This window comes from Gopherus flavomarginatus, chromosome 16 (assembly GCF_025201925.1).
Source record: "Gopherus flavomarginatus isolate rGopFla2 chromosome 16, rGopFla2.mat.asm, whole genome shotgun sequence".
Taxonomy (NCBI): domain Eukaryota; kingdom Metazoa; phylum Chordata; order Testudines; family Testudinidae; genus Gopherus; species Gopherus flavomarginatus.
The window spans coordinates 9398668-9411729 of record NC_066632.1 but is presented as its reverse complement, the minus strand read 5'-3'; the positions used below and the strand labels follow the sequence as shown (position 1 = coordinate 9411729).

At 53.7% G+C, this 13062-nt stretch overlaps 2 non-coding genes across 2 annotated transcripts; one reads left to right on the top strand and one right to left on the bottom strand.

Moving 5' to 3' along the window:
• Positions 1 to 1745: 1745 nt before the first annotated feature.
• Positions 1746 to 1819, bottom strand: TRNAK-CUU (transfer RNA lysine (anticodon CUU)). The gene has a single exon. It is a non-coding gene; the product is annotated as a tRNA-Lys (tRNA).
• A 2419-nt stretch (positions 1820 to 4238) lies between these two features.
• On the top strand, positions 4239 to 4431 carry LOC127035785 (U2 spliceosomal RNA). The gene has a single exon (XR_007769944.1). It is a non-coding gene; the product is annotated as a U2 spliceosomal RNA (small nuclear RNA).
• The last annotated feature ends 8631 nt before the right edge of the window (positions 4432 to 13062 follow it).

The following is a 13062-nucleotide window of genomic DNA, read 5'->3' as shown; positions in this document are numbered from 1 at the left end:
ATAGCCACTCATGAATTACACCTCAGGAGAAAACCAGCAAATTCTCAAGTGCCCAACTTTCCCCCAAAAATGTGCATCTTGCACTTTCCAGCACGCTACTGAACGACCCAAGCTCATATGAAGTCTGTCATTTCATCAGCGGAAAATGACATGCACCAGCTTGTTATCCCAAACAGAGTTTCCAACACACTTCAATCCACACATACTGGTTAGATGAACAATAAACCAAGATTGTTAACTACCAAAAACTAAAACTAGGCCCAGTCCATGAAAGGGGCACTCCCAGGAGAGACTGTATAAAGACTGGAACATGAAACACCTTTGTAAACCTGAGACAGCTGCCTTGGGGACAATGACAGGGAGAATCCCCCAAAGTGACTCCTTTGTTTCTGCTCTTCTCTGGCCTCCAATTGTTCCTTCCAACGTGGAGTACTTTGCACTTGTCTCTACTGAATTTGATCCTATTTACTTCAGATCATTTCTCCCGTTTTATCCTGGTCATTTTGAATTTTAATCCAATCCTCCAAAGCACTTACAACCCCTCCCAGCTTGGTGTTGTCCACAAACTTGATACGTGTAAGAGAGAGACTGTTACTGGGAGGGTTTCCAAAGATGGACCTGAACTAGAAATGAGCTCCGTTTCACATGTGTGGGTCCCCGCCACTCCCTGGGGGTGTGCTAGGGTGACCAGATGTCCCGATTTTATAGGGACAGTCCCGATTTGGGGGGTCTTTTGCTTATATAGGATCCTATTACCCTCCACCCTGTTCCAATTTTTCACACTTGCTGTCTGGTCACCCTAAGGTGTGCACATGTGTGGGTCACAGCTGTTCACTGCCCCTCTCATTACAGCGTGTGTGCAGGGTTACTGCCCTGGGAACTGCAGGGCACCATGGACATGGGGCTGGCTGGAGGCAGGGCAGGGGCTGACTGGAGGTCGGGTCTGGCTGCAAGCAGGGCAAGGCGTGCGGGGCTGGCTGCAGACAGGACAGGGGGTGCAGGACTGGCTGCAAATGGGCTGGCTGCAGGCAGGTCAGGGTGTGTGGGACTGGCTGCTGACAGGGGCTGGCAGCAGGCAGGGGGATGTGGGGTGGAGTGGGCTGGTTGGCTTCAGGCAGGGCCTCAGGGGAGTGCGCAGGGGTTTGCAGGCCTGGAGACAGAGGAGTATGGGACTGGCTGTCTTAAGGCAGGGGAGTGCGGCAAGAGTTGACTGGAGACAGGGCACGGGGTGCAGGGCTGGTGCAGGCAGGGCAGGGGGTGCAGCAGGGGCTGGCTGAGGGCAGGGGTGCGGGTACAGGGGGTACAGCCTACCCTGTCCGGTAAGTGCCCGCTCCTCCACCAAGGTAGCAGCAGCAGCCCAGGGCTCGGGGGCTATTTAAAGGGCCTGGGGCTCTCCTGCTTCCACCGTCCCAACCCTTTGAATAGCCGCGGGAGCTCTGTGGAAGTGGCGGGGCTCCGGGGGCTGTTTAAAGGGCTGGGGCGGTAAAAGCAAGGGGAGCCCCAGACTTTTTAAATAGCCCCCAAGTCTCCAGCAGTGGGGCTCTGGTGGCAATTTAAACAGCCTGAGGCTCCAGTCCCTGCTGGGAGCCCCAGGCCCTGTAAATTGCCCCCTGGGGAAGCTGGGCCACCCTAGTACAGTGCACCAGCAGGGCTTGGGTGCGAGGCCCGATTCAGGGGAATTGGTTGAATTGGCCTAAAGCCGGCCCTGCCCGCAGGAAAGCAAGGAAGTAGCACAGGCTTATCACTGTCCCTGGGTGGCCTTGAACCACCATTCTTTCAGTTAAGAGCCAAACGTGCTGACCCATTGCACCACAGAGACACAGACAGGCCAGGCTGTATGGAGCACAACAGTCAGGAATCAGCTCAGGGTCCGGTCTAGCACATGCATGCAGTGGTTGGACAAGCAACAGCAAGGAACTGGACTGGTGCGAAGTGAAAGATCTGTGGGAAGGAACCGAAAATAGTACTGGGGCTGCAGTACAGGGCTTGCATACACTTTCTTTGGCCTGTTTTGCTGGAAGAGTTAGCAGGGCAAGCTTGTTAGTCACAGGTAAGGGGGTGAGTTTATGCAAATTCTGGACTCTGGGACCACAGCTGGGGTGGGACAGGCACAACTTTTGTGGCATATGCACCCTATCTGCAACCAACCTTTGTTAGTTCACTCCATAACAGCACACACAAAGCAACTTTTTACCTTTCAGCACCAAAATATACTGTAGAAGAAATCTAGTAGCATAACTTTAAGATGAGAAACTTCAGTACTAACAACAATTCTAAAGATATTCAAAAATACCTCTGTCTTTAGACACCAGACAAAAAATCAATCAGACCAAGAACAAACATCTATTCCTACTTCCCACACACTTGGGGAGGGGGGGGGGTTTGAACCCATACTCCTTAATGATGAGTCCTTTCCAGGCGAGGGGCAAGCTCTCAGGCCTCAAATGCCAGGTACAGTTACTCTCTCCTTGATCCAAACTAAACAGGAAAATACACTTGATTACTCCTGCCCCAATAACAAAGAGATGGGGGATCCCACAGCAGCTGAAATGACCATTTGGACAAGCACTCCCCTCATGCAATCTGGGGTGGGTGTAACCATGCAAATGACATCAGCCCCAAAAGGCCTTTACAACAGATCACCAACAGATGGCAGGGTAGAGTTCATACCGACCCTGCTTAAACTAGATTGTGGCAAAGATTAAAAAACACTGAATGTTAAAACTCACCAAACGCGGGTGAATCCATTCTCATTGTCGTACCCGCTTCTTAAACTCCACACCTGAACGTAGCCCTCACATGGACAACATACCCTCCTAACTCAGTGTCTGTACGTTAACTTTTTACCCCCGTCAGGGCTATTGCAGATTCGGTATTCCTTACGCCACCCGATCTTAAACCGAACTTCGCATCCCCTGGGTAATCTGTACATTGTTCCCTGATCACCAGAAACTTCTACACCTAAATGCTGTACCGTACACCTTTTTCTTCTTTGAACGTCATCTTACTAAAATGTTGACATTTGTTCGAGATCCTGGCTCCTGTTCCCTTGCAAGGCGTGTGCCTTTGCTCCAGGTTTTAGTCTGCTAATACAGCGGGGGCAGGGTGGGGGCCGATTGAGCCAGAGGCGCTTGCCTGCTGCAGACACGGATCAAAGGCTGAACCTCATCCCCCACGAGCTGAAGGCTTAATTGAAAACAGTTTAAGCAGTACTCCCATCTCCGGCACTCAGCTACCCAGCTCCCAATGGGGTCCAAACCCCAAATAGATCCTTTTTACCCTGTAGAAGCTGTAAAAGCCTGTGACTAGGGCAGCTGCCTAGCAGCCGGCGCATATGCCTGCCAGCGTGAGAGCTCGTAAGGCACTAATCCAGATAGAGGTGGCTGGGTGGCAGGGGGAGTAAAGAGCCAGCAGAGTGGTGCAGCGGACGCGTGTTGGGCCCATAACCCAGAGGTCAATGGATCAAAGCCATTCTCTGATACACGAGCACTTGTCTCTTTTCCCTCTGGGCCTTCAAGTGATAAAAACCATCGGCTTGCGGGCCCAGCTCTGTCTGCTATGTGCCTGGGCAGCAGCAGGACAGTCTCAAGAGAGCAGCCCCCACCCATTATCTCTTGTAGTGGAAAAGAAGTAGAATTGTGGTTGGACTTTTGCTATTTCTGTTCAGGGAGTCAGTGGCTGTGAGGCAACCCTTACTGATAATGGCAGGGGAAGAGTTCTCTCTTCTGCATTGATGCTGCAATTTTTTGTTGTGCCCTTTCTCTCCCCCTTCAATGCAGGCAGGTAGGCTTGGTGGCTTGGGGATGTGGGTCAAGCCTGGTTTCTTTTGGCAGACACCTGGTTGAGAACTGGTGCTCTACGGTCTTGTCTAAACTGACCAGCCCTAATGTCTGTAGCCTCGTCTCATACTTTGGAAGCCTTTTATTTACCCCTTTCCACTGCAAAAACGACTATTTAGTACTACTCTTTCTTTCCAAGCTGCTAACCAGTTACTGATCCATGAGAGGGCCCCAGCCATCTGGAGTAGCTTGTGACTGTGAGTGGCAACCTCAGGGCAGATTGTTAAGAAACAGAGCACAATCCCCAAACTGGTTGTGTGTTCTAGACTTACGTTTCACCAAGTGTCAGATTCTGGATGACACCCCTTTTATGACTTTATAAAGCAAACTTGCTATTTTTGCATCATTTGAGCGTTCTATGCAGAGGACTAGAAATGTTTCTATTAACCTGAATGTTAGATCATTTTAACATTGGCTGGAATCACAATGTTAAATTAGTTCTTATGACTTTAATAACTTATACTTCCTCTATCTCAGGACTAGCTTTTAAACTGATTTTTGGACTAGGGAGATGGAATTGCAGCTTCCTCCATCCCTTGCACACATCACCCTGTTACTGTGGCACTGAACCTCCAGGAGCGGTGGACCTCCCTATGGGGAGAATATCGTGGTTGAAGAGCAGCGAAGAAAAATGATGTTGTCTGTGTTCCCATTTGGTTTGTTCTGAGTATGGTTTTGAGTCGTTTGTAACTCTTTCATCAGTTATTAGTAACATCTTATTATCAGGCCTCTGAACTGAAAGGCTGCTCTTGCAGGTTTTACTTTGTCGTTGTTTGTAGGTCAAACAGCCGCTTTCTTAGGCCTCGTCTACACTACGCATTTAAACCCAATTTAGCAGCATTAAAACGAATTAACCCTGCACCCGTCCACACAATGAAGACCTTTATATCGATATAAAGGGTTCTTAATACCGATATCTATACTCCTCCCCGACGAGGGGAGTAGCGCGGAAATCGGTATTGCCATGTTGGATTAAGGTTAGTGTGGCGGCAATTCAATAGTATTGGCCTCCGGGCGGTATCCCACAGTGCACTCTTGTGACCGCTCTGGAAAGCAATCTGAACTCGGATGCACTGGCCAGGTAAACAGGAAAAGCCCCGCGAATTTTGAATTTCATTTCCTGTTTGCCCAGCATGGAGCTCTGAGCAGCACAGGTGGCGATGCAGTCCCAAACCCAAAACGAGCTCCAGCGTGAACCGTCTGGGAGGTACTGGATTTGATCGCTGTATGGAGAGACAAATCTGTTCTATCAGAGCTCCGTTACAGAAGACGAAATGACAAAGCATTTGAAAAAATCTCCAGGCTATGATAGACAGAGTCCACAGCCGGGACTCAGCACAGTGCTGCGTGACAAGCGTAACGGAAAGCCAAAGAATCAAGTGGATGTTCATGGATGGAGGGAGGGGAGACTGAGGACTCCAGCAATCCCACAGTCCCCGCAGTCTTTGAAAAGCATTTGCATTCTTAGCTGAGCTCCCAATGCCTGAACAGTCAAACACATTTTCCCAAGTGTTTCAAGGGACCCTGGAGCTAGGCAAGGGGGTCCAACGGGCAGGGCCCCAGGAGCTAGGTTTAGGGGCAACAGAGATAGGGCCTCTTGAGCTAGGGTTGGGGGACCCATGCATAGGGCCCCTTGACCTAGGGTAAAGGGCCCCATGGGTAGTGCCTCTGAAGCTAGGGTTAGGGGACCCAGGGGTACAGGGCCTGCAGATAGGGTTAAGGGTCCCACGAGAAGGGACCTTGGAGCTAGGGTTAGGGGCCCCACGGGAAGGGCCGTTGGAGCTAGGGTTAGGGTTCCCACATGTAGGGACCCTGGAGCTAGGGCTAGGAGCCCCAGGGACGGGGCCACAGGAGCAAGGGTTGGGGGTCCCAGGGGTGGGGTGCCTGGAGCTAGTGTTCGGGTGTCTAGGGGTGGGGCCCCTGGAGCTAAGGTTAGCTGCCCCATGGGCAGGGCACCTTGAGCAGGGGTTTGGAACCCCACAAATGGGGCCTCTGGAGCAAGGGTTAGGGGTCCAAGGGGTGGGACCCATGGAACTAGGGTTAGGGGTCCCACTGGTAGGGCCCCTGAAGCTAGAGTTAGGGGACCCAGGGGTAGGGCCCATGCAGCTAGGGTTTGGAGCCCCAGAGATGAGGCCCATGGAGCTAGGGATAGAGGTTCCAGGAGTGGAGCCCCTGGAACTAGGGTTAGAGGCCCCACGGGTAGGGCCCCTGAAGGTAGGGTTAGGCACCCCAGGGGTAAGGCCCCTGGAGCTAAGATTAGGGGTCCCACGGGTAGGTCCTCTGGAGCTAGGATTATGGGTCAAATGGGCACGAAGCCAGGAGCTAAGGTTAGAGCTCCCACAGGTAGGACCTCAGGAGCTAGGGTTAGGGGCCCCACGGGCAGAAGTCCAGAAGCTAGATTTAGGGGCCCCAAAGATGGGGCTCCTGGAGCTAGGGTTAAGGTCCCCACGGGTAGGGCCCATGGAGCTAAGGCTAGGGGCCCCATGGGGAGGTCCCATAGAGCTAGGGTTAGGGTCCCCACGGGTAGGGCCCATGGAGATAGGGTCAGGGGCCCCAGGGATAGAGCCCCTAGAGCTAGTGTCAGGGACTCTAACCCCCAGATGGCAAAGTTAGTTGTCTGACCGCGAGAGAGACAGGCAACACCAGCAAGGTCCGATCTAAAGCTCTTTATTGACAAGTGCACGCATCAATATAGAGCAGCTCGTCTCCCGAGAGAACCAGCCCGCTCTTTAAATCTTAGTATAAGCCTACATAGACAGTTCTGTCACGTCATAAATTATTCACTGGAGCAACCCACTCCCTTCTTTTAACAACTAGAAACTAGACACCTTTAGTATACATACATACCTAAAGTTAGAAATGTAGGGGAGTTAAAAACAAACAACGAACAAAACCAGGGAGTGAAAACAAGGAGGCTGGGAAACTAGGGCTCTTATCAGTTCTTCGAAGGAGCTGCCCTAACACAGCACATCTGGTACTATGCCAGGAATGCAGCTTCTCGCTTATCTCACTTTTTCCCAGCGCTTGTGAGACATGCTGCTGCTTCTCAGTGTTTTCCACTCAGGAATTACCCAAAAACCTCTGTTAGCCTGACTTTGGTCAGGTTGGCATACCTGGTTTTGTCTGCAATATCTTTATTCAGGCCTAACACTAGGGATAGGGGCCCCACGAGTACGGTTCCTGGAGCTAGGACTGGGGACCCAAGGGGTATGCCCCCTGGAGCTAGGGATAGGGGTCACAAAAGTAGGGCCTTTGGAACTAGGGTTAGGGGCCCAACGGGTGGGGTCCCTGAAGCTAGGGATAGGAGCCCCATGGGTAGGGCCCCAGGGATGTGGCCCCTGAAGCTAGGGTAAAGGGTCCCAGGGGTGGGGCGCCTGGAGATAGGTTTAGGGGCCCGACGGGTATGGCCCCTGCAGCTAGGGTTAGGGGCCCCAATGGTAGGGCCTCTGGAGCTAGGTTTGGGGGTCCCACGGGTAAGGACTCTGTAGCTAGGGTTAGATCCCCATGGGTTGGGCCCCTGGAGCTAGGGTTAGAAGCCATAGGGATGGGGCCCTTGGAGCTAGGGTTAGGGGTACTGGGGGTCAGGCCCCTGGAGCTAGGGTTAGGGGCCCACGCATATGGCATCTGGAGCTAGGGTTATTGGACACAGGGGTAAGGCCCCTATAGCTAGGGTTAGTGGTCGCATGGGTAGGGCCTCTGGAGCTAGGGTTAGGGGCCCCACAGGAAGGGACCCTAGAGTTTGGGTTAGGGGCCCCAGGGCTGGGGCTCATGGTGGTAGGGTTAGGGGTCCTAGGGGTGGGCCCTGGACCTAGGGATAGGGGTCCTAGTGGTGGGGTGCTTGGAGCTACGGTTAGGGGCCCCAGGGGTAGAGCCCATGGACCTAGGGTTAGGGGTCCCACGGGTTGGGACACTGGAGCTAGGGACAGGGGCCCCATTGGTAGGGCCCCTGGAAATTGGGTTAGTGGTTCCATGCGTAGAGCCCCTGTAGCTAGCGTTAGCGGGTGCATGGCTAAGGCCCTTGGAAATTGGATTTGGGGCCCCAGGGACTTGGCCCTTGAGCTAGGGTTAGTGTTCTCGTGGGTGGGGCCCCTGGAGCTAGTGTTTGGGTTTCCAGGGGGTGGGGTCTCTGGAGCTAGGGCTAAGGACCCCATGGGTAGGGCCTCTTTAGCTAAGGTAAGGGCCCTATGGGCAGGGTGCCTGGATCAAGTGTTAGAGACCCCACGGGTAGGGCCCTTGGAACTAGGGTTAGGGGAACCACGGGTAGGGCCCTTGGAGCTAGGGGAAGAAGCCCCACGAGTAGGGCACCTAGAGCTGGGTTAGGGAAACCAGGGATGGGGCCCCTGGAGGTAGGGTTAGGGCCTCAAGGGTTAGAGCCCCTGGAGTTTCCATTAGGGGTCCCATGGGTAGGATCCTTGGAGCTAGGGTTAGGAGCCCTAGGAGTAGATCCTCTGGAGCTGGGGATATGAGCCTCAGTGGTAGGGCTCCTGGAGCTAGGGTTAGGGGTCTCATGGGTAAGGCCTCTGGAACTAGGGTTAGGAGCCCACAGGTAGGGGCCCTGCAGTTAGGGTTAGGGGTCCCACTGGTAGGGTCCCTGGAGCTAGGGTTGGGGGTCTCATGGGTAAGGCCTCTGGAACTAGGGTTAGGGACCCACAAGTAGGGGCCCTGCAGTTAGGGTTAGGGGTCCCACTGGTAGGGCCCCTGGAGCGAGGGTTAGGGGCCCCACGGGTTGGGCCCCTGGAGCTAGAGTTAGGGGCCCCAGGGAAGGAGTCCCTGGAGCTAGGGTTAGGGGCCCCAGTGGTAGGGCCCCCGGAGCAAGTGTTAGAGACCTTACGGTTAGGGTCCCTGGAGCTAGGGTTACGGGCCTCACAGGTAGGGTCTAAGAAGTTAGGGTTAGCAGCCCAATGGGTAGGGCCCCGGTAGCTAGGGTTAGGGGCCCCGGGGTAGAGCCCTGTAGCTGGGTTGAGAGGTTTATTTAAAATAGACATACATCTTTTAAGATCTGCTTCAGAAATGCTAATATTGATATAAGCAAAAGGCTTCATAGTGTTCCCCTGGTCATCTTTCCTGATAACAATTTCCACATCTGTAACATTTCCACACTTGCTGAATCTTTCCTGCAGTTCAGCCTCAGATACTGTATGGCCAAGTCCTCCAACATATAAACGTTTTAAAACTTGTTTTTTCTCCATAATAAAAAGTCAGACTGTTTCATTTAGGATGTATGTTTTATCCTTCGCACATGTCCAGCCAGGAAAGGGTAGGGCCTCTGGAGCTAGGGTTAGGATCCCAATGGGTAGGGCCCCTGGAGCTATAGTTTGGGGCCCTACGAGCAGGGTCCCTAAAGCTAGGGTTAGGGGCCCCAGGGATGGGGCACCTGGAGCTAAGTTTAGGGGCACCATGGGTATGACCCCTGCAGCTAGGGTTAGGGCCCTAAGCGGTAGGACCCCTGGAGTTTGGGTTAGGGGTCCCACGTGAAGGGCCTCTGGAGATAGCGTTAGTGGCCTGACTGGTAGGTCCCCTGCAGCTAAGGATAGGGGCCCCAGGTTGAAGGGCCCCTGCTCCTAGGGATTGGGGCCCTACGGGTAAGGCCCTTGGAGTTAGGGTTAGGGGCCGCACAGTTAGGGCCTCTGGAGCTATGGTTAGGGGCTTCACGTGTAAGGCCCCTGGAGCTAGGTTTACGGGCCCCATGGGTAGGGCCCCTGGAGCTAGGGTTAGTGGCCCCAGGTATGGGGCACTTGGAGTTACTGTTAGGGGCTCCACGGATGGGACTCCTGGATTTAGGATTAGGGACCCTATGGGTATGGCCCCTGGAGCTAGCGTTAGGGGCCCCAGGGGTAGTGCACCTGGAGCTAGGGTTAGGGGTCACACAGGTAGGGACTCTGGAGCTAGTGTTAGGGGCCCCACGTGTAGGGCCTCTGGAGCTATGGTTTGGGACCCCTTGGGCAGTGTCCCTATAGCTAGGGTTAGGTGCCCCAGGGATGTGGCCCATGTAGCAAAGGTTAGGGGTCCCAGGGGTGGGGCCCCTGGAGCTAGGGTTAGAGATCTCATGCTTAAGGCCTCTGGAGCTAGGATTAGGGGCCCACTCGTAGGGCCCCTGAAACAAGGGCTATGGGCCCCACGGGTTGGGCACCTGGAGCTATTGTTCGGGGTCCCAGGGATGGAGCCTCTGGAGCTAGGATTAGAGGCCCATGGGTATGGCAACTGGAGCTAGAGTAAGGGGCACAGGGGTAGGGCCCCAGGAGCCAGGGTTAGGGGCCCCACGGGTAGAGACCTTGGTGGAGTAGGGACTATCTGTGTGGGAGATGGGAGAGCAGTGGGTGACGTAAGATGAGGGACAGGACCTAAGCCTGTAACTCGAGTTAGGCAGCTGGGAGGGGTCAGCACCTTTGCCTGGGAAGCTAGACACAGGAAGGGGCCGGCTGGAGGGAGTTAGTTCAGTTTTGGTTTGGAGCTGGGTTATTGGAATTCAGGGATTCCCAAACTAGGAACTAAGCTTTCTGGACCCCCAGAAGGACTCGATCGAGAGGTCCTGGTTGTGCCCAAAAGCTCTGCTGTATCCTTCGTTCCTGTTGGCCAAAAAAACCTTTTGTTTTACTGGCTGGCTGAGTCACTGTGTGTCCCAGGAAGAGGGGTGCAGGACCGGATTCCCCCACACTCCGTGACATAAATATCTGTGCCCCCACTAACCCCCTAAGCCCCTCTGGGACCCCTGCAGCCTGGACGTAGGTATCTGTGCCCCCCACGAACCCCTTAAGCCTCCCAGGGACCCCTTCAGCCTTCACGTAGGTGGAACCCTTCTGCCAGGCTGAATTGATAGCAGCAAGGACTGGGTTCAATACATAGGGGTCCCTTCCCTACTACGTAATGCAAACCAGCTCGAGCCCCCACCCAGTGACATGGGAAAATTTTACATACGCACCCCTAGGTGCCTCAAAGAGGCGATACTTCCCCTCTCGCAAGCACAGAGTCTGGGTGTAGCAGAAAATGTTTAATAACGTGAGATAAACAACATAGCATTAAATTGGGAAAACACCTCAATTAGGCCGTGTCCTTTTCCCTGAGCTCTTGAGTCTAGCAATCCCCAAATCACCCCAAGACTCCAAAGTCCAATACCTCAAATGTTTCAAGAGTTCAGCAATCCCAAAATCACCCACAGTTGCGCAACCCCAGAGTTCAAGAGTCTATCTGCAGGGTTTTTCCCGCTGCCAGCCTGGGTAGAAAGGAGCACTTTACGTGGTCCACTGCTGACTGCCCTGCTTCTCTGTGGGATTCTGCTTTCGCCTTCCCCATGAACTGCTCAGCTCGGTCCATCAACTACTCTGTTTTGCCAGCTGACCAGTGATCTGCTCCAGCTGTCCTAAAAAACTACTCAGCTCACCTCACTCAAGGGGTTATTCCAACCATCCCACAAACTGCTTCTCTCTGTCAGCTACTCTGCTCCACAATGTAACTTCAGACTCCCTTACTGGCTAACAAAGCTCTTCAGTGATTTCAACTCAGGAACCTAGAACTTCAATTGTTAAAAGAATCAAATTTCAGCTCTACTCTTCCACTGCTAAAAAAGAAAACAGTGAAATTCATGTTTTTGGCTCATCCAAGGACCTCACTCCCTTGTCTAGCGAGTGCCACTCAATTGATGGTGAGAATCCCTGTCTCAAAGCAGTTTCACAGTTCCTCATCCACACAATCAGGGTGACAACACTCCACATCTCATGCCCCAACAACAAATAAACCGGGGATACCACAGCTGCCAAAGCAGCCATCCCAGGCTGTCGTTGCCGTGTCAGGAGGGGTGGGAGTGCCTATGCAAACACGATCAGCCCCTGAAATTCTTTTCTACGCTCTCTATAATTCACCACCAGATGTCAAGGTAGAGTTCATCCTGCTTCTGCTTACATAGGTATCTGTGCTCCCCACAACCCCCTAATCCCACCGGGACCCATCTAGCCTGAATAAAAGTATCTGTGCTCCCCACAAACCTCTAAGCCCCCAAGGGAACCCGCAAGCCCAGATGTAGGCATCTGTACGCCCCACAAACCCCCTAATACCCACAGGACCCCTCCAGCCTGTAGGTAGGTATCTGTGACTCCCAGAGCCAGACAAAGACCCTCAGGACCCCTACAGCATGGATGTTTGTATCTGTGACCCCCACAAAGCGCCTAAGCTACCCAGGGACCCCTACAATCGGGATGTAGGTATCTGTTCCCCCCAAAACACCTAATCCCCCCGAGACCCCTCCAGCCTAGACATAGGTATCTCAGACCCCACAACCCTCCTAAGACCCCCGAAACCCCTCCAGCCTAGACGCAGGTATCTGTGCCCCTCACAAACCCCCTAGGCCACGATGGGACCCCTCCAGCCTCGACATAGTTATCTGAGCTCCCCCCACCCCCCCCCAAGGTCCCCAGGACCCCTCTTGCCTGGATGAAGGTATCTGTGCCCCCCACAAACCCCTAAGCCCCACCAACATCCCTATAGCCTGGAAGTGGGTATCTGTGCACCCTCACAAACCCACTGATCCTCCCAGCGACCCTACAGCATGAACATAGGTATCTGTACCCCAAAATGCCCCAAAGCAACCCTGGAACCCCTACAGCCTCGAAATAGATATCTGTGCCCCCCCACAACTCTCAAATACCCCCACAACCCCTCCAGCCTGGAAGTAGATATTTGTGACCTCCAGGAACCCCCTAAGCCCTCACCAGGGCTACTCCAGCCTGGACATAGGTATCTCTGCCTCCCACAAGCCCCCTAAGACCCATAGGTCCCCCACCAGCCTGGTTGTAGCTATGTGTATGCCACACAAACCCCCTAAGCTCCCCAGGGCCCCCTCCAACCAGGACATAGGTATCTGCACTACCACAACTCTTTAAGTTCCCCACGGATCCCTCCAGACCATGCATAGGTTTCTGTGCCCCTCACCAACTCCCTAAACCTCCAGGGACCACTACAGCTTGGACGTATGTGTCTGTGCTCACCACAACCCCCTAAGCCATCCAGGGACCTCTCCAGCCCAGATGTAGATATTTGTGTCCCCTATGAAGTCCCTAATCCCCACCGGAATCCCTCCAGCCTGGACGTAGCTATCTGTGCCCCTCACTACCCCTAAGCCCCAGCAGGGATCTCTACAGCCTCTACGTAGGTGTGATGCTCTGTGCATTACGCTGCGTGGCCACACGGCGTCACTGTTTCTCTATGAGAGAAATGCTCTGTGCATTACCCT